Raw genomic sequence first — 24,848 nt, forward strand, 5'->3', positions numbered from 1 at the left:
TTCTGGTCTCCTTCCTATCGGAAAGATGTTGTGAAACCTGGAAGGGTTCAGAAAAGATTTACAAGGATGTTGCCAGTGTTGGAAGATTTGAGCTATAGGGAGAGGCTGTACAGGCTGGGGCTGTTTTCCCTGGACCGTCGGAGGCTGAGGGGTGACTTTCTAGAGGTTTATATAATCATGAGGGGAATGGATAGGATGAATACACCAAGTCTTTTCCCTGGGGTCCGGTGGTCCAGAACTAGAGGGCATAGGTTTAGGGTGAGAGGGTCAAAGATATAAAAGCGACCTAAGGGGCAAAGATTTGACTTAGAGGATGGTACGTGCATGGAATGAGCTGCCAGAGGAAGTGGTGGAGGCTGGTACAATTGCAAGACTTAAAAGGCATTTAGATGTGTATATGAATAGGAAGGATTGAGGGATATGGGCCGGGTGCTGTCAAGCAGGAATAGATTGGGTTGGGGTATCAGGTTGGCATGGACAAGTTGGACCGAAGGGTCTGTTTCCATGCTGTAGATCTGGTATTAGAGTGTGCGGCATGGCCAATTGGGGCCGAACAGCCTGCCTCCATCCTGTAAAGTTGTATGATTAGATGACGGCATCCACCGTCTCCTTTTACCTGGAGCAGGTGGTGAAGAATCAGTGGACAGAGCTGAATATAATCTGTCGAATAAATTGTTGAAAGAGGCATTTTGAGCAATACTGGAATAGGAAGGCAGGAAATAGAGGGAATTGGAGCAAATGCGGGGTGGGTGGGGGGGATATTTGAATGGCTTGGTCGTGTTGTGAAAAGCCTTGAAGATAGCGGTTTATTGCAGGATGAAATAAGACGCGCGGCATTACGTGTGGATATGAGTGAAACTGAAGTGAACACAGATGCAGAATAAAAAAAAGCCGCAAAAAGCACAAGTCAGCGACATCTATTGGATCATCTGATTTTTGTTAGTAAATCAGGGGAGAGCGCGAACGCAGTCCCCCACTACCACAAATTTTGCAGTCGAGTATCCCGCATTTGGGGACATCGCAGGCGTCAGCACACCCGAAGTGCAATGGGATAGCCTCGTCCTGGGAGAACTTTTTTTTTTTTTTATTTCAAAAATATACTTTATTCATAAATGATTTGATGGTCTGTACATTGGATCATGCCATACATATGTCCATATTTACAAACACAGATTCGACTTTATTCTTGTCCTTTACAATCCTGTGCATTTTTTCAATCTTGTATATATACATATATTTGGCTGAGGCATCAGCAGAGCCCAAAAAAACGTCTGTATGGGCCCCCTGTTCTTCTTTCGGCAGGCCGATCTTACACAGTGGTCTTTCCCCACCGCGCCTTGGCGGCAGCTGCCCCAAGCTTCAGCGCGTCCCTCAACACGTAGTCTTGGACCTTGGAATGTGCCAGTCTGCAACACTCGGTCGGGGTCAACTCCTTCAGCTGGAAGATCAACAGGTTTCGGACCGCCCAAAGAGCGTCCTTCACCGAGTTGATGATCCTCCAGGCGCAGTTAATGTTCGTCTCGGTGTGAGTCCCGGGGAACAGGCCGTAGAGCACGGAGTCCCGCGTCACGGCGCTGCTCGGGACGAACCTCGACAAGCACCACTGCATTCCTCTCCAGACTTCCTCTGCATAGGCACATTCCAGAAGGAGGTGTGTGACAGTCTCGTCCCCCCCGCAGCCACTTCGAGGGCAGCGTGCGGTGCGGCAGAGAGTCCGGGCGTGCATGAAGGATCTCACAGGCAGAGCCCTTCTCACCACCAGCCAAGCCACGTCTTGGTGCTTGTTGGAAAGTTCTGGCGATGAGTCATTCTGCCAAATGGCTTTGACAGTCTGCTCAGGGAACCGCTCGACAGGATCCGCCCTCTCCTTTTCCCGAAGGGTCTCAAGGACGCTACGTGCTGACCACTTCCTGATGGACTTGTGGTCAAAGGTGTTTTTCCTCATAAATTTCTCCACGAAGGACAGGTGATACGGAACGGTCCAACTACTCGGAGCGTTCTGCGGCAGCGAGGCCAGGCCCATCCTTCGCAACACCGGGGACAGGTAGAACCTCAGTACGTAGTGACACTTGGTGTTTGCGTACCGGGGATCCACGCACAGCTTGATGCAGCCACACACAAAGGTGGTCATCAGGGTGAGGGTGGCATTGGGTGTATTTTTTCCCCTGTTGCCCAGATCTTTGTACAGCGAGTCCCTTCGGACCCCGTCCATCTTTGACCTCCATATAAACTGGAAGATGGCCCGGGTGACTGCAGCGGCACAGGTTCTGGGAATAGGCCAGACCTGTGCCACGTATAATAGCAATGACAGTGCCTCACACCTGATGACCAGGTTTTTTCCCACGATGGAGAGCGACCGTAGCTTCCATCTGCCCAGTTTCTGCCTCACTTTGCTGATACGCTCCTCCCAAGACTTAGCACACACCCCAGCCCCCCTGAACCAAATACCCAGCACCTTCAGGTGGTCAGTCCTGACGGTGAAGGGGATAGAGGATTGGTCGGCTCAGTTCCCGAAGAGCATGGCCTCGCTCTTGCCTCGGTTTACCTTGGCCCCTGAGGCCCGTTCGAACTGGTCACATATGCACATGGGTCTGCACACGGACAGCGGATCCGAGCAGAAAACAGCGACGTCATCCATGTACAGGGAGGCCTTAACCTGCAGGTCCCCGCTGCCAGGAATAGTCACCCCTCTCAGGCTCGCATCCTTCCTCATGGACTCAGCAAATGGCTCTATGCAGCACACAAACAAGGCAGGAGAGAGAGGGCAGCCCTGCCTGACTCCAGACCTGACTGGGAAGCTATCTGATTCCCACCCATTGATTGAGACTGCACTGACAATGTTGGTGTAGAGCAGTCTGATCCAATTGCAGATACCCTCCCCAAAGCCCATTTTGGAGAGAACATCTCTCATATACCTGTGTGATATCCTGTCAAAGGCTTTCTCCTGGTCCAGGCTGATCAGGCAGGTGTCCAACCCCCTGTCCTGCACGTAGGCGATCGTATCCCTGAGGAGTGCAAGACTCTCAGAGATCTTCCTGCCTGGTACAGCACAGGTTTGGTCCGGGTAGATCACCGATCCCAGAGCAGACCTGACCCGGTTGGCGATGACCTTTGACAGAATTTTGTAATCCACATTCAACAGTGAGATTGGTCTCCAATTTCTGAGTTCCTCCCTCTCCCCCTTCCGCTTGTAGATGAGGGTGATGATGCCTTTCCTCATGGATTCACTCATGGTCTCTGCCCGAAACATACTGACATACACCTCCAGCAGGTCCTGGCCAATCAAGTCCCACAGAGCGGAATAAACCTCGACCGGTAAGCCGTCGCTTCCGGGAGTTTTATTCTTTTCGAAGGACTCGAGGGCCTTGGTCAGTTCATCCAGAGATAGCGGCTGGTCCAGCCTCTCTCGTGTTCCGTCATCTAGGACCTCCGTGATAGAGGACAGGAACGACTGGGAGGCCGCGCTGTCGGTTGGCTTCAAGTCATACAGACTGGCATAGAAGGATTTGCTGATCCTCATGACGTCAGCCTGAGATGACGTTACCGAGCCATCTTCTTTCTTCAGGCTGCTGAGCACGAAGCTCTCTTTGTGCACCTTCTGGAAGAAGAAACGTGAGCACGTCTCGTCCTGCTCCACCGAGCGGACCCTGGACCTGGAGATTATCGTGGAGGCCTCCGAGGCAAAGAGCGAGGCTTGCTGGCCCTTCACCTCCTTGAGGTCCTCCGTGACATCCACCCCCATCGTCTGCAGCAGGAGCAGGTTCTGCATACTTTCCTGGAGCTGGGACAGTTTTCCCCGCCTCTCTCTCGCCTCCTGGACACCTTTGAGGATGAAGAACCTCTTGATGTTCCCTTTCACTGTTTCCCACCAGTCGCTGGGGACTCAAAAGAGGGGCTTCACGGTTCTCCAACCTGCGTAGGCCCTCCTGAGCTCCTCAATGTGTCCCGGGGTCAACAGCTTTGTGTTCAACTTCCACGTTCCCTTGCCCGCCCGCTGCTCATCCTGTAGGTGACAGTCGGCCAGCAGGAGGCAGTGGTCAGAGAAGAACACCGGTTTGACGTCGGTGGATCTGACCGAGAGCGTTCGGGACACAAACAGGTAATCTATCCTTGAACGGATAGACCCGTCTGCCCGTGACCAGGTGTATCTACGCTGCGCTCCGTCTGCAGGGGCGCTGAAGACGTCGTGCAGCTTGGCGTCTTTGACCGTCCTGGGAGAACCTTTTTTTTATATCAAAAATATACTTTATTCATAAATGATTTGATGGTCTGTACATTGGATCATGCCATACATATGTCCATATTTACAAACACAGATTCGACTTTATTCTTGTCCTTTACAATCCTGTGCATTTTTTCAATCTTGTATATATACATATATTTGGCTGAGGCATCAGCAGAGCCCAAAAAAACGTCTGTATGGGCCCCCTGTTCTTCTTTCGGCAGGCCGATCTTACACAGTGGTCTTTCCCCACCGCGCCTTGGCGGCAGCTGCCCCAAGCTTCAGCGCGTCCCTCAACACGTAGTCTTGGACCTTGGAATGTGCCAGTCTGCAACACTCGGTCGGGGTCAACTCCTTCAGCTGGAAGATCAACAGGTTTCGGACCGCCCAGAGAGCGTCCTTCACCGAGTTGATGATCCTCCAGGCGCAGTTAATGTTCGTCTCGGTGTGAGTCCCGGGGAACAGGCCGTAGAGCACGGAGTCCCGCGTCACGGCGCTGCTCGGGACGAACCTCGACAAGCACCACTGCATTCCTCTCCAGACTTCCTCTGCATAGGCACATTCCAGAAGGAGGTGTGTGACAGTCTCGTCCCCCCCGCAGCCACTTCGAGGGCAGCGTGCGGTGCGGCAGAGAGTCCGGGCGTGCATAAAGGATCTCACAGGCAGAGCCCTTCTCACCACCAGCCAAGCCACGTCTTGGTGCTTGTTGGAAAGTTCTGGCGATGAGGCATTCTGCCAAATGGCTTTGACAGTCTGCTCAGGGAACCGCTCGACAGGATCCGCCCTCTCCTTTTCCCGAAGGGTCTCAAGGACGCTACGTGCTGACCACTTCCTGATGGACTTGTGGTCAAAGGTGTTTTTCCTCATAAATTTCTCCACGAAGGACAGGTGATACAGAACGGTCCAACTACTCGGAGCGTTCCGCGGCAGCGAGGCCAGGCCCATCCTTCGCAACACCGGGGACAGGTAGAACCTCAGTACGTAGTGACACTTGGTGTTTGCGTACCGGGGATCCACGCACAGCTTGATGCAGCCACACACAAAGGTGGCCATCAGGGTGAGGGTGGCATTGGGTGTGTTTTTTCCCCCATTGCACCGGTCTTTGTACATTGAGTCTCTTCGGACCCGGTCCATCTTTGATCTCCAAATGAATTGGAAGATGGCCCGGGTGACTGCGGCGGCACAGGTCCTGGGGATAGGCCAGACCTGTGCCACATATAGCAATACTGAGAGTACCTCACACCTGATGACCAGGTTTTTTCCCGCGATGGAGAGCGACCGTTGCCCCCATCTGCCTAGTTTCTGTCTCATCTTCCTGATCCGCTCCTCCCAGGTCTTGGCGCACGCCCCAGCCCCCCCGAACCAAATACCCAGCACCTTCAGGTGGTCAGTCCTGACGGTGAAGGGGATAGAGGATTGGTCGGCCCAGTTCCCGAAGAGCATGGCCTCGCTCTTGCCTCGGTTTACCTTGGCCCCCGAGGCCCGTTCGAACTGGTCGCAGATGCACACGAGTCTGTGCACGGACAGCGGATCCGAGCAGAAAACAGCGACGTCATCCATGTACAGGGAGGCCTTAACCTGCAGGCCCCCGCTGCCAGGAATAGTCACCCCTCTCAGGCTCGCATCCTTCCTGATGGATTCGGCAAATGGCTCTATGCAACACACAAACAAGGCGGGTGAGAGGGGGCATCCCTGCCTGACTCCAGATCTTACAGGGAAGCTATCTGATTCCCACCCATTGATTGAGACTGCACTGACAATGTTGGTGTAGAGCAGTCTGATCCAATTTCCGATTCCCTCCCCAAAGCCCATTTTGGAGAGGACATCCCTCATATATGTATGCGATATCCTGTCAAAGGCTTTCTCCTGGTCCAGGCTGATGAGGCAGGTGTCCACCCCCCTGTCCTGCACGTAGGCGATCGTATCCCTGAGGAGTGCGAGACTCTCAGAGATCTTCCTGCCCGGTACAGCACAGGTTTGGTCCGGGTGGATCACCGATCCCAGAGCAGACCTGACCCGGTTGGCGATGACCTTTGACAGGATTTTGTAGTCTGCATTTAACAGTGAGATCGGTCTCCAATTTCTAATTTCCTCCCTCTCCCCCTTCCGCTTGTAGACGAGGGTGATGATGCCTTTCCTCATGGATTCACTCATGGTACCTGCCCGGAGCATACTGACATACACCTCCAGCAGGTCCTGGCCGATCAAGTCCCAAAGAGCGGAATAAACCTCGACCGGTAAGCCGTCGCTTCCGGGAGTTTTATTCTTTTCGAAGGACTCGAGGGCCTTGGTCAGTTCATCCAGAGATAGCGGCTGGTCCAGCCTCTCTCGTGTTCCGTCATCTAGGACCTCCGTGATAGAGGACAGGAACGACTGGGAGGCCGCGCTGTCGGTCGGCTTCGAGTCATACAGGCTGGCGTAGAAGGATTTGCTGATCCTCATGACGTCAGCCTGAGATGACGTTACCGAGCCATCTTCTTTCTTCAGGCTGCTGAGCACGGAGCTCTCTTTGTGCACCTTCTGGAAGAAGAAACGTGAGCACGTCTCGTCCTGCTCCACCGAGCGGACCCTGGACCGGAAGATTATCCTGGAGGCCTCCGAGGCAAAGAGCGAGGCTTGCTGGCCCTTCACCTCCTTGAGGTCCTCCGTGACATCCACCCCCATCGTCTGCAGCAGGAGCAGGTTCTGTATACTTTCCTGGAGCTGGGACAGTTTTCCCCGCCTCTCTCTCGCCTCCTGGACACCTTTGAGGATGAAGAACCTCTTGATGTTCCCTTTTACCGTTTCCCACCAGTCCGCTGGAGACTCAAAGAGGGGCTTCACGGTTCTCCAACCTGCGTAATCCCTCTTGAGCTCTTCGATGTTTCCCGGGGTCAACAGCTTAGTGTTCAGTTTCCACGTTCCCTTGCCCGCCCGCTGTTCGTCCTGTAGGTGACAGTCGGCCAGCAGGAGGCAGTGGTCAGAGAAGAACACCGGCTTGACGTCGGTGGATCTGACCGAGAGCGTTCGGGACACAAACAGGTAATCTATCCTTGAGCGGATAGACCCGTCTGCCCGTGACCAGGTGTATCTACGCTGCGCTCCGTCTGCAGGGGCGCTGAAGACGTCGTGCAGCTTGGCGTCTTTGACCGTTTCCATCAGGGCCCTGGACGTAGCGTCCGGTTTACTGTCCCCCCCGCCGGATCGTCCATCAGCATCAATGATGCAGTTGAAGTCTCCGGCCAGAATGACCGGCCTGGACGTAGCCAGCAGCAGTGGAAGCTGTTGCAGGACGGCCAACCGTTCACTCTTACCCACTGGGGCGTACACGTTGATTAGTCTCACGGGAGCGTTTCTGTATTTGACGTCCACGACGAGGAGGCGCCCGCCCACCACCTCCTTAACCTCGGAGATGGTGAAGTTGCCTCCCCGCAACAGGATACCCAGGCCGGAGGCGCGGCTATCGTTGCCCCCCGACCACACTGACGGCCCGTGGGCCCACAAGCTCGACCATCTCCTGTAACTGCTGAGGTGCGGTATCCCGCACTCCTGCAGAAACAGGACATCGGCTTTGACGTTGGCCAGGAAGGCCAGCGTTGAAACACATCGCGTAGCCGCTTTAATGCTACGCACATTTATGCTGGCGATTTTAAACCCCATTTTAACAGTTTGCGGGGTTACCAGTGTCCATTTTCTTCTGGTCTTGCTCCAGTGGGGTAGCTGCGTGCATCCCCGTGGTGACAGCAAACTGCTGGACCTTCCCAGGGCTGAGGTAGTTGTCCGGCTCCACGCTGGAGTCATTTCCCCGCTCTGGTGTCATCGTGTCAGACCCAGGGTCCGCATCGCCCCGTTCTCCATCTGACATCAGGGCTGTCACTGGGACGCTGCTCCCAGTTCCCTGGAGCTGTGGGCCGGTGGGTACCCCTTGGTTCTCACCGGGTAGGGGGAGGCCTTCACCCATCCCCTCAGAGGGATCGTCTTTTCCTTCTTGGGCGGTGTTGCCCTCCTTTCTCCCCACGGCGCTCTGCCTCTTCCTCCGGAGGCGACCCTTCTTGCGCCCGTCCTCACCCTCGGAGGAGCTGCCTGTATCCTCCTCTTGGAGGTGTCTCTTCCCCCTTCGCTTGGTGGCTTTGGGGCCCTCAAGAGGTTTCCTTTTCCTGTTTTTAACGATAATCCACTGCTCTGCCTCCTTTGATCCCTCCTCTTCCATTTCCTCCGTCAGTCTTGCAGGAGCTTGGGTCGGCTGCTGCATCTCCCCGCTGTCTGCTGCCTGCTCCTCTACAACTTTCCCTTCCTTCTGGGTGCCTCCAGGCACCGTTCCTTTGCTGATTCGCGGTACCTCGTTAGACTTTGTCGGTCCGCGGCTCGTGTTGCCACCTCCGGCCATCTGTGCGTAGGTGGCGGCTCCTCGTCTCGGGCAGGCCTTGTACATGTGGCCCGCCTCCCCGCACAGGTTGCAGCTCTTTTCCTCCCGACAGTCCTTTGTCAAGTGACCCTCCTGTTTGCAGTTCCTGCAGATGGTCACTTTGCAATCCACCGCCACGTGTCCCGACTTCCCGCAGGTTCGGCACACTTTGGGCTGCCCTGCATATGTCAGGTAGCCTCTGCTCCCTCCGATTGCGAAGCTCGAGGGTGGGTGGAGGATGTTCCCACTGTCATCGGCCCTCAGAGTTACCTTGACCTGCCTCTTACTGGTCCAGATCCCAAAGGGGTCGATCACATCGGTGGCTTCTCCCTCGACTTGGACGTACCTTCCCAGGAAGGTCAGGACATCAGCCGCTGGAACGTAGGGGTTGTACATATGGATTGTAACAACCCGGTTCCTCTGTGCAGGAAGCACACACAATGGCGTCGCCGACAAGATGGAGAACAGCGGCTCCCCTTCCTTCTCCTTGAAGACCTTCAGGAGCTGTTCGCACTGCTTCACGCTTCTGAAGGTCACATCGAAGTAGCCTGCCCCAGGGAAATCCTGCAGGCAGTACACTTTTTTTTTTATTTCAAAAATATACTTTATTCATAAATGATTTGATGGTCTGTACATTGGATCATGCCATACATATGTCCATATTTACAAACACAGATTCGACTTTATTCTTGTCCTTTACAATCCTGTGCATTTTTTCAATCTTGTATATATACATATATTTGGCTGAGGCATCAGCAGAGCCCAAAAAAAAACGTCTGTATGGGCCCCCTGTTCTTCTTTCGGCAGGCCGATCTTACACGGTGGTCTTTCCCCACCGCGCCTTGGCGGCAGCTGCCCCAAGCTTCAGCGCGTCCCTCAACACGTAGTCTTGGACCTTGGAATGTGCCAGTCTGCAACACTCGGTCGGGGTCAACTCCTTCAGCTGGAAGATCAACAGGTTTCGGACCGCCCAGAGAGCGTCCTTCACCGAGTTGATGATCCTCCAGGCGCAGTTAATGTTCGTCTCGGTGTGAGTCCCGGGGAACAGGCCGTAGAGCACGGAGTCCCGCGTCACGGCGCTGCTCGGGACGAACCTCGACAAGCACCACTGCATTCCTCTCCAGACTTCCTCTGCATAGGCACATTCCAGAAGGAGGTGTGTGACAGTCTCGTCCCCCCCGCAGCCACTTCGAGGGCAGCGTGCGGTGCGGCAGAGAGTCCGGGCGTGCATAAAGGATCTCACAGGCAGAGCCCTTCTCACCACCAGCCAAGCCACGTCTTGGTGCTTGTTGGAAAGTTCTGGCGATGAGGCATTCTGCCAAATGGCTTTGACAGTCTGCTCAGGGAACCGCTCGACAGGATCCGCCCTCTCCTTTTCCCGAAGGGTCTCAAGGACGCTACGTGCTGACCACTTCCTGATGGACTTGTGGTCAAAGGTGTTTTTCCTCATAAATATCTCCACGAAGGACAGGTGATACGGAACGGTCCAACTACTCGGAGCGTTCCGCGGCAGCGAGGCCAGGCCCATCCTTCGCAACACCGGGGACAGGTAGAACCTCAGTACGTAGTGACACTTGGTGTTTGCGTACCGGGGATCCACGCACAGCTTGATGCAGCCACACACAAAGGTGGCCATCAGGGTGAGGGTGGCACTGGGCGTGTTTTTTCCCCCATTGCACCGGTCTTTGTACATTGAGTCTCTTCGGACCCGGTCCATCTTTGATCTCCAAATGAATTGGAAGATGGCCCGGGTGACTGCGGCGGCACAGGTCCTGGGGATAGGCCAGACCTGTGCCACATATAGCAATACTGAGAGTACCTCACACCTGATGACCAGGTTTTTTCCCGCGATGGAGAGCGACCGTTGCCCCCATCTGCCTAGTTTCTGTCTCATCTTCCTGATCCGCTCCTCCCAGGTCTTGGCGCACGCCCCAGCCCCCCCGAACCAAATACCCAGCACCTTCAGGTGGTCAGTCCTGACGGTGAAGGGGATAGAGGATTGGTCGGCCCAGTTCCCGAAGAGCATGGCCTCGCTCTTGCCTCGGTTTACCTTGGCCCCCGAGGCCCGTTCGAACTGGTCGCAGATGCACACGAGTCTGTGCACGGACAGCGGATCCGAGCAGAAAACAGCGACGTCATCCATGTACAGGGAGGCCTTAACCTGCAGGCCCCCGCTGCCAGGAATAGTCACCCCCCTCAGGCTCGCATCCTTCCTGATGGATTCGGCAAATGGCTCTATGCAACACACAAACAAGGCGGGTGAGAGGGGGCATCCCTGCCTGACTCCAGATCTTACAGGGAAGCTATCTGATTCCCACCCATTGATTGAGACTGCACTGACAATGTTGGTGTAGAGCAGTCTGATCCAATTTCCGATTCCCTCCCCAAAGCCCATTTTGGAGAGGACATCCCTCATATATGTATGCGATATCCTGTCAAAGGCTTTCTCCTGGTCCAGGCTGATGAGGCAGGTGTCCACCCCCCTGTCCTGCACGTAGGCGATCGTATCCCTGAGGAGTGCGAGACTCTCAGAGATCTTCCTGCCCGGTACAGCACAGGTTTGGTCCGGGTGGATCACCGATCCCAGAGCAGACCTGACCCGGTTGGCGATGACCTTTGACAGGATTTTGTAGTCTGCATTTAACAGTGAGATCGGTCTCCAATTTCTAATTTCCTCCCTCTCCCCCTTCCGCTTGTAGACGAGGGTGATGATGCCTTTCCTCATGGATTCACTCATGGTACCTGCCCGGAGCATACTGACATACACCTCCAGCAGGTCCTGGCCGATCAAGTCCCAAAGAGCGGAATAAACCTCGACCGGTAAGCCGTCGCTTCCGGGAGTTTTATTCTTTTCGAAGGACTCGAGGGCCTTGGTCAGTTCATCCAGAGATAGCGGCTGGTCCAGCCTCTCTCGTGTTCCGTCATCTAGGACCTCCGTGATAGAGGACAGGAACGACTGGGAGGCCGCGCTGTCGGTCGGCTTCGAGTCATACAGGCTGGCGTAGAAGGATTTGCTGATCCTCATGACGTCAGCCTGAGATGACGTTACCGAGCCATCTTCTTTCTTCAGGCTGCTGAGCACGGAGCTCTCTTTGTGCACCTTCTGGAAGAAGAAACGTGAGCACGTCTCGTCCTGCTCCACCGAGCGGACCCTGGACCGGAAGATTATCCTGGAGGCCTCCGAGGCGAAGAGCGAGGCTTGCTGGCCCTTCACCTCCTTGAGGTCCTCCGTGACATCCACCCCCATCGTCTGCAGCAGGAGCAGGTTCTGCATACTTTCCTGGAGCTGGGACAGTTTTCCCCGCCTCTCTCTCGCCTCCTGGACACCTTTGAGGATAAAGAACCTCTTGATGTTCCCTTTTACCGTTTCCCACCAGTCCGCTGGAGACTCAAAGAGGGGCTTCACGGTTCTCCAACCTGCGTAATCCCTCTTGAGCTCTTCGATGTTTCCCGGGGTCAACAGCTTAGTGTTCAGTTTCCACGTTCCCTTGCCCGCCCGCTGTTCGTCCTGTAGGTGACAGTCGGCCAGCAGGAGGCAGTGGTCAGAGAAGAACGCCGGCTTGACGTCGGTGGATCTGACCGAGAGCGTTCGGGACACAAACAGGTAATCTATCCTTGAGCGGATAGACCCGTCTGCCCGTGACCAGGTGTATCTACGCTGCGCTCCATCTGCAGGGGCGCTGAAGACGTCGTGCAGCTTGGCGTCTTTGACCGTTTCCATCAGGGCCCTGGACGTAGCGTCCGGTTTACAAAATACCTTCTGTAATTGATCTGTGAGTCGACTTTCAAGGAAGCGTGAACCGACACTCCAAGGTCTTTATGTTCAGCAACACTCCCTACATTCAGAGTGTGGCAAATTCATTGAATTCACTGCCACAGAAGGCCTAGTCAGCTACAAATCACACCACAACAGGTTCATTTGGAAGCACTAGCTTTCAGAGCACTGCTCCTTCATCACGTGGTTGGGGAGAATAAGATTGTAAGACACAGAATTGAGAGCAAAAGTTTACAGTGTGATGTAACTGAAATTATATACCGAAAAAGACCTCGATTGTTTGTTAAGTCTCTCATGTTTTAGAATGACTATGTTGGTTTCTGTTCTTTCACACATAATCACAAAATGGAGACAATAGATTGGTGAGCCTAACGGCTGTGGTTGCTAAGTTGTGAGAGAGGATTCTGAGAGTTAGGATCTCGAGGCATTTGGGGAGGCGAGGACCCATTTGGAACAGTCAGTGTGGCTTTGTGCGTGGCAAATGGTGAAAGTTGCTCTCTGGTCTTCCAAAAAATTGTTGGTCTTCCAGAACAAGGAGTCGACCTTTCCCACGTGTTGGAGGCACATTCCAAGGTCCAGGACTACATGCTGAGAGAGGCAAGGACTGATTCGGGATAGTCAACATGGCTTTGTGTGTGGGAAATCATATCTCCCAAAGTTGATTGAGTTTTTTGAAGAAGTACCAAAGAGGATTGATGAGGGCAGAGCGGTCCTGTTGTGAAAAGCATTGAAGATAGCGGTTTATTGCAGGATGAAATAAGAGGGGCGGCATTACGTGTGAATTTGAGTGAAACTGAAGTGAACATAGATACAGGGATATATTAGAAGCCGCACGAAGCACAAATGAGCGACATCTATAGGATCATCTGACTTTTGCTTGTAATTCAGGGGAGAGCGCGAACGCAGTCCCCCACTACCACAAATTTTGCAGTCGAGTATCCCGCATTTGGGGACATCGCAGGCGTCAGCACACCCGAAGTGCAATGGGATAGCCTCGTCCTGGGAGAACCTTTTTTTTTATTTCAAAAATATACTTTATTCATAAATGATTTGATGGTCTGTACATTGGATCATGCCATACATATGTCCATATTTACAAACACAGATTCGACTTTATTCTTGTCCTTTACAATCCTGTGCATTTTTTCAATCCTGTATATATACATATATTTGGCTGAGGCATCAGCAGAGCCCAAAAAAAACGTCTGTATGGGCCCCCTGTTCTTCTTTCGGCAGGCCGATCTTACACGGTGGTCCTTCCCCACCGCGCCTTGGCGGCAGCTGCCCCAAGCTTCAGCGCGTCCCTCAACACGTAGTCTTGGACCTTGGAATGTGCCAGTCTGCAACACTCGGTCGGGGTCAACTCCTTCAGCTGGAAGATCAACAGGTTTCGGACCGCCCAGAGAGCGTCCTTCACCGAGTTGATGATCCTCCAGGCGCAGTTAATGTTCGTCTCGGTGTGAGTCCCGGGGAACAGGCCGTAGAGCACGGAGTCCCGCGTCACGGCGCTGCTCGGGACGAACCTCGACAAGCACCACTGCATTCCTCTCCAGACTTCCTCTGCATAGGCACATTCCAGAAGGAGGTGTGTGACAGTCTCGTCCCCCCCGCAGCCACTTCGAGGGCAGCGTGCGGTGCGGCAGAGAGTCCGGGCGTGCATGAAGGATCTCACAGGCAGAGCCCTTCTCACCACCAGCCAAGCCACGTCTTGGTGCTTGTTGGAAAGTTCTGGCGATGAGGCATTCTGCCAAATGGCTTTGACAGTCTGCTCAGGGAACCGCTCGACAGGATCCGCCCTCTCCTTTTCCCGAAGGGTCTCAAGGACACTACGTGCTGACCACTTCCTGATGGACTTGTGGTCAAAGGTGTTTTTCCTCATAAATATCTCCACGAAGGACAGGTGATACGGAACGGTCCAACTACTCGGAGCGTTCCGCGGCAGCGAGGCCAGGCCCATCCTTCGCAACACCGGGGACAGGTAGAACCTCAGTACGTAGTGACACTTGGTGTTTGCGTACCGGGGATCCACGCACAGCTTGATGCAGCCACACACAAAGGTGGCCATCAGGGTGAGGGTGGCATTGGGCGTGTTTTTTCCCCCATTGCACCGGTCTTTGTACATTGAGTCTCTTCGGACCCGGTCCATCTTTGATCTCCAAATGAATTGGAAGATGGCCCGGGTGACTGCGGCGGCACAGGTCCTGGGGATAGGCCAGACCTGTGCCACATATAGCAATACTGAGAGGACCTCACACCTGATGACCAGGTTTTTTCCCGCGATGGAGAGCGACCGTTGCCCCCATCTGCCTAGTTTCTGTCTCATCTTCCTGATCCGCTCCTCCCAGGTCTTGGCGCACGCCCCAGCCCCCCCGAACCAAATACCCAGCACCTTCAGGTGGTCAGTCCTGACGGTGAAGGGGATAGAGGATTGGTCGGCCCAGTTCCCGAAGAGCATGGCCTCGCTCTTGCCTCGGTTTACCTTGGCCCCCGAGGCCCGTTCGAACTGGTCGCAGATGCACACGAGTCTGTGCACGGACAGCGGATCCGAGCAGAAAACAGCGACGTCATCCATGTACAGGGAGGCCTTAACCTGCAGGCCCCCGCTGCCAGGAATAGTCACCCCTCTCAGGCTCGCATCCTTCCTGATGGATTCGGCAAATGGCTCTATGCAACACACAAACAAGGCGGGTGAGAGGGGGCATCCCTGCCTGACTCCAGATCTTACAGGGAAGCTATCTGATTCCCACCCATTGATTGAGACTGCACTGACAATGTTGGTGTAGAGCAGTCTGATCCAATTTCCGATTCCCTCCCCAAAGCCCATTTTGGAGAGGACATCCCTCATATATGTATGCGATATCCTGTCAAAGGCTTTCTCCTGGTCCAGGCTGATGAGACAGGTGTCCACCCCCCTGTCCTGCACGTAGGCGATCGTATCCCTGAGGAGTGCGAGACTCTCAGAGATCTTCCTGCCCGGTACAGCACAGGTTTGGTCCGGGTGGATCACCGATCCCAGAGCAGACCTGACCCGGTTGGCGATGACCTTTGACAAGATTTTGTAGTCTGCATTTAACAGTGAGATCGGTCTCCAATTTCTAATTTCCTCCCTCTCTCCCTTCCGCTTGTAGACGAGGGTGATGATGCCTTTCCTCATGGATTCACTCATGGTACCTGCCCGAAGCATACTGACATACACCTCCAGCAGGTCCTGGCCGATCGAGTCCCAAAGAGCGGAATAAACCTCGACCGGTAAGCCGTCGCTTCCGGGAGTTTTATTCTTTTCGAAGGACTCGAGGGCCTTGGTCAGTTCATCCAGAGATAGCGGCTGGTCCAGCCTCTCTCGTGTTCCGTCATCTAGGACCTCCGTGATAGAGGACAGGAACGACTGGGAGGCCGCGCTGTCGGTCGGCTTCGAGTCATACAGGCTGGCGTAGAAGGATTTGCTGATCCTCATGACGTCAGCCTGAGATGACGTTACCGAGCCATCTTCTTTCTTCAGGCTGCTGAGCACGGAGCTCTCTTTGTGCACCTTCTGGAAGAAGAAACGTGAGCACGTCTCGTCCTGCTCCACCGAGCGGACCCTGGACCGGAAGATTATCCTGGAGGCCTCCGAGGCAAAGAGCGAGGCTTGCTGGCCCTTCACCTCCTTGAGGTCCTCCGTGACATCCACCCCCATCGTCTGCAGCAGGAGCAGGTTCTGCATACTTTCCTGGAGCTGGGACAGTTTTCCCCGCCTCTCTCTCGCCTCCTGGACACCTTTGAGGATAAAGAACCTCTTGATGTTCCCTTTTACCGTTTCCCACCAGTCCGCTGGAGACTCAAAGAGGGGCTTCACGGTTCTCCAACCTGCGTAATCCCTCTTGAGCTCTTCGATGTTTCCCGGGGTCAACAGCTTAGTGTTCAGTTTCCACGTTCCCTTGCCCGCCCGCTGTTCGTCCTGTAGGTGACAGTCGGCCAGCAGGAGGCAGTGGTCAGAGAAGAACACCGGCTTGACGTCGGTGGATCTGACCGAGAGCGTTCGGGACACAAACAGGTAATCTATCCTTGAGCGGATAGACCCGTCTGCCCGTGACCAGGTGTATCTACGCTGCGCTCCGTCTGCAGGGGCGCTGAAGACGTCGTGCAGCTTGGCGTCTTTGACCGTTTCCATCAGGGCCCTGGACGTAGCGTCCGGTTTACAAAATACCTTCTGTAATTGATCTGTGAGTCGACTTTCAAGGAAGCGTGAACCGACACTCCAAGGTCTTTATGTTCAGCAACACTCCCTACATTCAGAGTGTGGCAAATTCATTGAATTCACTGCCACAGAAGGCCTAGTCAGCTACAAATCACACCACAACAGGTTCATTTGGAAGCACTAGCTTTCAGAGCACTGCTCCTTCATCACGTGGTTGGGGAGAATAAGATTGTAAGACACAGAATTGAGAGCAAAAGTTTACAGTGTGATGTAACTGAAATTATATACCGAAAAAGACCTCGATTGTTTGTTAAGTCTCTCATGTTTTAGAATGACTATGTTGGTTTCTGTTCTTTCACACATAATCACAAAATGGAGACAATAGATTGGTGAGCCTAACGGCTGTGGTTGCTAAGTTGTGAGAGAGGATTCTGAGAGTTAGGATCTCGAGGCATTTGGGGAGGCGAGGACCCATTTGGAACAGTCAGTGTGGCTTTGTGCGTGGCAAATGGTGAAAGTTGCTCTCTGGTCTTCCAAAAAATTGTTGGTCTTCCAGAACAAGGAGTCGACCTTTCCCACGTGTTGGAGGCACATTCCAAGGTCCAGGACTACATGCTGAGAGAGGCAAGGACTGATTCGGGATAGTCAACATGGCTTTGTGTGTGGGAAATCATATCTCCCAAAGTTGATTGAGTTTTTTGAAGAAGTACCAAAGAGGATTGATGAGGGCAGAGCGGTCCTGTTGTGAAAAGCATTGAAGATAGCGGTTTATTGCAGGATGAAATAAGAGGGGCGGCATTACGTGTGAATTTGAGTGAAACTGAAGTGAACATAGATACAGGGATATATTAGAAGCCGCACGAAGCACAAATGAGCGACATCTATAGGATCATCTGACTTTTGCTTGTAATTCAGGGGAGAGCGCGAACGCAGTCCCCCACTACCACAAATTTTGCAGTCGAGTATCCCGCATTTGGGGACATCGCAGGCGTCAGCACACCCGAAGTGCAATGGGATAGCCTCGTCCTGGGAGAACCTTTTTTTTTATTTCAAAAATATACTTTATTCATAAATGATTTGATGGTCTGTACATTGGATCATGCCATACATATGTCCATATTTACAAACACAGATTCGACTTTATTCTTGTCCTTTACAATCCTGTGCATTTTTTCAATCCTGTATATATACATATATTTGGCTGAGGCATCAGCAGAGCCCAAAAAAAACGTCTGTATGGGCCCCCTGTTCTTCTTTCGGCAGGCCGATCTTACACGGTGGTCCTTCCCCACCGCGCCTTGGCGGCAGCTGCCCCAAGCTTCAGCGCGTCCCTCAACACGTAGTCTTGGACCTTGGAATGTGCCAGTCTGCAACACTCGGTCGGGGTCAACTCCTTCAGCTGGAAGATCAACAGGTTTCGGACCGCCCAGAGAGCGTCCTTCACCGAGTTGATGATCCTCCAGGCGCAGTTAATGTTCGTCTCGGTGTGAGTCCCGGGGAACAGGCCGTAGAGCACGGAGTCCCGCGTCACGGCGCTGCTCGGGACGAACCTCGACAAGCACCACTGCATTCCTCTCCAGACTTCCTCTGCATAGGCACATTCCAGAAGGAGGTGTGTGACAGTCTCGTCCCCCCCGCAGCCACTTCGAGGGCAGCGTGCGGTGCGGCAGAGAGTCCGGGCGTGCATGAAGGATCTCACAGGCAGAGCCCTTCTCACCACCAGCCAAGCCACGTCTTGGTGCTTGTTGGAAAGTTCTGGCGATGAGGCATTCTGCCAAATGGCTTTGACAGTCTGCTCAGGGAACCGCTCGACAGGATCCGCCCTCTCCTTTTCCCGAAGGGTCTCAAGGACACTACGTGCTGACCACTTCCTGATGGACTTGTGGTCAAAGGTGTTTTTCCTCATAAATATCTCCACGAAGGACAGGTGATACGGAACGGTCCAACTACTCGGAGCGTTCCGCGGCAGCGAGGCCAGGCCCATCCTTCGCAACACCGGGGACAGGTAGAACCTCAGTACGTAGTGACACTTGGTGTTTGCGTACCGGGGATCCACGCACAGCTTGATGCAGCCACACACAAAGGTGGCCATCAGGGTGAGGGTGGCATTGGGCGTGTTTTTTCCCCCATTGCACCGGTCTTTGTACATTGAGTCTCTTCGGACCCGGTCCATCTTTGATCTCCAAATGAATTGGAAGATGGCCCGGGTGACTGCGGCGGCACAGGTCCTGGGGATAGGCCAGACCTGTGCCACATATAGCAATACTGAGAGGACCTCACACCTGATGACCAGGTTTTTTCCCGCGATGGAGAGCGACCGTTGCCCCCATCTGCCTAGTTTCTGTCTCATCTTCCTGATCCGCTCCTCCCAGGTCTTGGCGCACGCCCCAGCCCCCCCGAACCAAATACCCAGCACCTTCAGGTGGTCAGTCCTGACGGTGAAGGGGATAGAGGATTGGTCGGCCCAGTTCCCGAAGAGCATGGCCTCGCTCTTGCCTCGGTTTACCTTGGCCCCCGAGGCCCGTTCGAACTGGTCGCAGATGCACACGAGTCTGTGCACGGACAGCGGATCCGAGCAGAAAACAGCGACGTCATCCATGTACAGGGAGGCCTTAACCTGCAGGCCCCCGCTGCCAGGAATAGTCACCCCTCTCAGGCTCGCATCCTTCCTGATGGATTCGGCAAATGGCTCTATGCAACACACAAACAAGGCGGGTGAGAGGGGGCATCCCTGCCTGACTCCAGATCTTACAGGGAAGCTATCTGATTCCCACCCATTGATTGAGACTGCACTGACAATGTTGGTGTAGAGCAGTCTGATCCAATTTCCGATTCCCTCCCCAAAGCCCATTTTGGAGAGGACATCCCTCATATATGTATGCGATATCCTGTCAAAGGCTTTCTCCTGGTCCAGGCTGATGAGACAGGTGTCCACCCCCCTGTCCTGCACGTAGGCGATCGTATCCCTGAGGAGTGCGAGACTCTCAGAGATCTTCCTGCCCGGTACAGCACAGGTTTGGTCCGGGTGGATCACCGATCCCAGAGCAGACCTGACCCGGTTGGCGATGACCTTTGACAAGATTTTGTAGTCTGCATTTAACAGTGAGATCGGTCTCCAATTTCTAATTTCCTCCCTCTCTCCCTTCCGCTTGTAGACGAGGGTGATGATGCCTTTCCTCATGGATTCACTCATGGTACCTGCCCGAAGCATACTGACATACACCTCCAGCAGGTCCTGGCCGATCGAGTCCCAAAGAGCGGAATAAACCTCGACCGGTAAGCCGTCGCTTCCGGGAGTTTTATTCTTTTCGAAGGACTCGAGGGCCTTGGTCAGTTCATCCAGAGATAGCGGCTGGTCCAGCCTCTCTCGTGTTCCGTCATCTAGGACCTCCGTGATAGAGGACAGGAACGACTGGGAGGCCGCGCTGTCGGTCGGCTTCGAGTCATACAGGCTGGCGTAGAAGGATTTGCTGATCCTCATGACGTCAGCCTGAGATGACGTTACCGAGCCATCTTCTTTCTTCAGGCTGCTGAGCACGGAGCTCTCTTTGTGCACCTTCTGGAAGAAGAAACGTGAGCACGTCTCGTCCTGCTCCACCGAGCGGACCCTGGACCGGAAGATTATCCTGGAGGCCTCCGAGGCAAAGAGCGAGGCTTGCTGGCCCTTCACCTCCTTGAGGTCCTCCGTGACATCCACCCCCATCGTCTGCAGCAGGAGCAGGTTCTGCATACTTTCCTGGAGCTGGGACAGTTTTCCCCGCCTCTCTCTCGCCTCCTGGACACCTTTGAGGATAAAGAACCTCTTGATGTTCCCTTTTACCGTTTCCCACCAGTCCGCTGGAGACTCAAAGAGGGGCTTCACGGTTCTCCAACCTGCGTAATCCCTCTTGAGCTCTTCGATGTTTCCCGGGGTCAACAGCTTAGTGTTCAGTTTCCACGTTCCCTTGCCCGCCCGCTGTTCGTCCTGTAGGTGACAGTCGGCCAGCAGGAGGCAGTGGTCAGAGAAGAACACCGGCTTGACGTCGGTGGATCTGACCGAGAGCGTTCGGGACACAAACAGGTAATCTATCCTTGAGCGGATAGACCCGTCTGCCCGTGACCAGGTGTATCTACGCTGCGCTCCGTCTGCAGGGGCGCTGAAGACGTCGTGCAGCTTGGCGTCTTTGACCGTTTCCATCAGGGCCCTGGACGTAGCGTCCGGTTTACAAAATACCTTCTGTAATTGATCTGTGAGTCGACTTTCAAGGAAGCGTGAACCGACACTCCAAGGTCTTTATGTTCAGCAACACTCCCTACATTCAGAGTGTGGCAAATTCATTGAATTCACTGCCACAGAAGGCCTAGTCAGCTACAAATCACACCACAACAGGTTCATTTGGAAGCACTAGCTTTCAGAGCACTGCTCCTTCATCACGTGGTTGGGGAGAATAAGATTGTAAGACACAGAATTGAGAGCAAAAGTTTACAGTGTGATGTAACTGAAATTATATACCGAAAAAGACCTCGATTGTTTGTTAAGTCTCTCATGTTTTAGAATGACTATGTTGGTTTCTGTTCTTTCACACATAATCACAAAATGGAGACAATAGATTGGTGAGCCTAACGGCTGTGGTTGCTAAGTTGTGAGAGAGGATTCTGAGAGTTAGGATCTCGAGGCATTTGGGGAGGCGAGGACCCATTTGGAACAGTCAGTGTGGCTTTGTGCGTGGCAAATGGTGAAAGTTGCTCTCTGGTCTTCCAAAAAATTGTTGGTCTTCCAGAACAAGGAGTCGACCTTTCCCACGTGTTGGAGGCACATTCCAAGGTCCAGGACTACATGCTGAGAGAGGCAAGGACTGATTCGGGATAGTCAACATGGCTTTGTGTGTGGGAAATCATATCTCCCAAAGTTGATTGAGTTTTTTGAAGAAGTACCAAAGAGGATTGATGAGGGCAGAGCGGTCCTGTTGTGAAAAGCATTGAAGATAGCGGTTTATTGCAGGATGAAATAAGAGGGGCGGCATTACGTGTGAATTTGAGTGAAACTGAAGTGAACATAGATACAGGGATATATTAGAAGCCGCACGAAACACAAATGAGCGACATCTATAGGATCATCTGACTTTTGCTTGTAATTCAGGGGAGAGCGCGAACGCAGTCCCCCACTACCACAAATTTTGCAGTCGAGTATCCCGCATTTGGGGACATCGCAGGCGTCAGCACACCCGAAGTGCAATGGGATAGCCTCGTCCTGGGAGAACCACCTTGGTGATCATGGTATCTCCCCTGCCAGGTAAGTATGCTTAATATTCTCACTCGCTCAAACCCAACAACAGCCCATACCTCTTACACTCATACTAACTGCGTTTTCGAAAATCGGAAATACATCTCTCTAAGGTTCCCTGCCTGTACAACAGCGCAATTTCTCACCTGGATCACAGAACATCCAGAAAGACTCAGGTTTCACTGAATACGACACTCACTGGGCGACGTGAGAAGCTGCGCTAATTTGCATTTCGTCCTTAAACGGAAATACTCCGCTCCGCCCCGCCCCCTTCACAGTATCTCCTCTTTCACCAAAACAAAGCCGCAGAATTCTCTCATACACTTGAAGCACTCTGTTATCAAACACTATTTACAATGTGAGGTGAACGCGAATAAAAGCAATTTGTAAGCTTTGCTGGTGAAACTTGAAAGATATTTTGAAATCACTTTTTCCTAATCCCTACAAATTGAACAAATCTTCTTTTGTGAAACTGCAGCTTTGCAATCTTCCCCCCTCTGTGTTCCACCATGTAAATCAATCACTTCAGGAGACCTCACGGTTAAGATTAAAGGTGCCAGGAACAAGGAAATATTCCTCAACGCTGTTTAGATGTGACATTAAACTGAGAGCACCACCTTTTCTGGATGCACATTCCATGTTTTCAACACCCTCTGTTGTTTCGAAAAACAGTCGCCTGTGATTCAAATGTAAATATTATTTTCATATATGTCTTTGATTTACTTGCACTAATAATGACACGTGGTTATTATGGTTGAAGTACAAGATTAGATTCCCTACGGTGTGGAAACAGGCCCTTCAGCCCAACAAGTCCACACAGACCCTTGGAAGAGGAATCCCCTCTGATGCACCCAACACTACAGGCAATTTTAGCACTGCCAATTCACTTAACCTGCACACAGTCGCCCGAGGCTGGAATCAAACCCGTGTCCCTGGTGCTGTGAGGCAGCGGTGCTAACCACTGAGCCACCGTGCTACTCCCATATAGCACCTCTATAAAACCCATCTGTCCTTCTCATTTCCAGAGCAACTTTACAGTTCTTTAATGCCTGTGCCCTCTGGCTTTGAGAACGCAAGATAATGTTTAATTTTAAAAATTATACTTTATTCATTTAAATGTCTTTACATATATATGGTGGCTCAGTGGTTAGCACAGCTGCCTCACAGCATCAGAGTCCCAGGTTCAATCCAGCCTTGGACGACTGTCTGTGTGGAGTTTGCACATCCTCCCTGTGTCTGAGTGGGTTTCCTCCGAGTGCTCCGGCTTCCTCCCACAGTCCAAGGATGTGCAGGTCAGGTGAATCGGACGTGCTAGGTTGCCCATAGTGTTAGGTGCATTAGTCAGAGGGAAATGGGTCAAGGTGGGTTACTGTCCGGAGAGTCGGTGTGAACTGGTTGGGCCCAAGGGCCTTTTTCCATACTCTAGGGAATCTAATCATATATATTTTTTATCACAAATGCAGGGTACAGTAGCATATCAAAGAGACGAATAAACATTGGAGTTTTACTCTAATCAACAAACAAACAAAAGGCATCTCTTATTTGTGCAAGATTGCATTTTCAGAGAGTGATAAAGAGGTTTATACTACCCCAAACTGAAGATCAGGCTGTTCCTCCTGCTCCCAAGGTTTCTGATTCTTGGTGCTAATGTTCTCTTTGGAGTGTGTGAGGGAACCCGTCTGATCGGAGTTGCTTTATTTGACAGGAGGCTGGAAGAACACAGCAAGCCAGGCAACTTCAGGAGATGGAGAAGTCAATGTTTCGGGACTAACCCTTCATCAGGACTGGGCTTTGAACGACTTATCTGGGTCACCTCTGAGTGCTGTTGGGCAGCAACGGTTTGATGTAAGAATGGAATTAGCATAAATTAGTTACTTGATGTTAATTGACATTCTACCTCGGGAAGACTGTTACAAAAGACAGTGTCGGATATTGTAATTTCCCTATTGACTGAGCGGACCCTGGAGCCGAACTGTCTCAATTGCAGTTCGACTGAAATTCAGATCTACTGTTCCACCCGAAACCTTGCAGCATTGTCCTGCCAACACCTATTCAATCAATCAAGTTGAATGGCCTGTATATCTGTCTGACTTGATCCAAGTGAATGCTGCAAGCTTCCTGCCTTCATACCGCAGTTCCCACTGTCCTATTAAAACCTATTCCATATTCAAAGTTTGGGAGAAGATTTGTAGCTCGGGTGCTCGTTGTTGTGGTTCTGTTCGCCGAGCTGGGACATTAAGAACATAATGAAGAACATAATTATACTACCAGCAGACAAAGGCAGAATGACGGTCATCCTGGACAAAGCAGAGTACATGCAAAAAGCACAACAACTACTTGTAGATACCAAATCCCAGCTCGGCGAACACAACCACAACCTATTCCATATCATCAATCAGGGTAACAGGTGTGCATACCTGTTGGTCTGGCCTGATCCAACTTCAGTGATCCAGTTTTCCCAATAGGCCATTCAATTGGCCAATGTTGTTTTCAGAATCCCAAAAGAGCCTGTAATTTCTTTAAAAGGGACAAGATAGCAGACCATCCCTCCCAGATCGTCTCAACACCTTCTATGCTCGCTTTGAGCAGAATTTCGGTGGAGAGGTAACACCTATTCCGACAAGTCCTAATGAACCTATCCCAACAGTCACTGCATCAGAGGTCAGATCAGTTTTCCTTCGTGTGAATCCAAGGAGAGCGATGGGACCAGATGGAGTACCAGGCCGTGCACTCAGGGCATGCGCAGATCAACTGGCAGATGTCTTCTCGGACATCTTCCAGCTCTCCCTGAAGCAGGCTACTGTCGCTGCCTGTTTCAAGAGGGCCAACATCATCCCTGTGCCTAAGAAGGCTCGTGCAGCATGTCTCAATGACTACTGCCCTGTGGCCCTCACTTTGGTGGTCAGGAAGTGCTTTGAAAAGCTGGTCATTGCATTCATCAACTCCAGCCTCCCCACTACTCTTTGACCCACTCTAATTTGCCTATCGGACCGACAGATCCACGTCAGATGCCATATCACTTGCCCT

General features: G+C 52.7%; 3 non-coding genes and 1 pseudogene across 3 annotated transcripts; all 4 read right to left on the reverse strand.

Moving 5' to 3' along the window:
* Positions 1–948: 948 nt before the first annotated feature.
* Positions 949–1,099, reverse strand: LOC140455778 (U1 spliceosomal RNA; annotated as a pseudogene).
* A 12,167-nt stretch (positions 1,100–13,266) lies between these two features.
* Positions 13,267–13,430, reverse strand: LOC140455772 (U1 spliceosomal RNA). Its single transcript, XR_011953025.1, has one exon. It is a non-coding gene; the product is annotated as a U1 spliceosomal RNA (small nuclear RNA).
* Positions 13,431–17,470: 4,040 nt separating this feature from the next.
* LOC140455773 (U1 spliceosomal RNA) lies at positions 17,471–17,634 on the reverse strand. The gene has a single exon (XR_011953026.1). It is a non-coding gene; the product is annotated as a U1 spliceosomal RNA (small nuclear RNA).
* Positions 17,635–21,674: 4,040 nt separating this feature from the next.
* Positions 21,675–21,838, reverse strand: LOC140455815 (U1 spliceosomal RNA). The gene has a single exon (XR_011953061.1). It is a non-coding gene; the product is annotated as a U1 spliceosomal RNA (small nuclear RNA).
* Positions 21,839–24,848: the final 3,010 nt, after the last annotated feature.

This window comes from Chiloscyllium punctatum, chromosome 30 (genome assembly GCF_047496795.1).
Source record: "Chiloscyllium punctatum isolate Juve2018m chromosome 30, sChiPun1.3, whole genome shotgun sequence".
Taxonomy (NCBI): domain Eukaryota; kingdom Metazoa; phylum Chordata; class Chondrichthyes; order Orectolobiformes; family Hemiscylliidae; genus Chiloscyllium; species Chiloscyllium punctatum.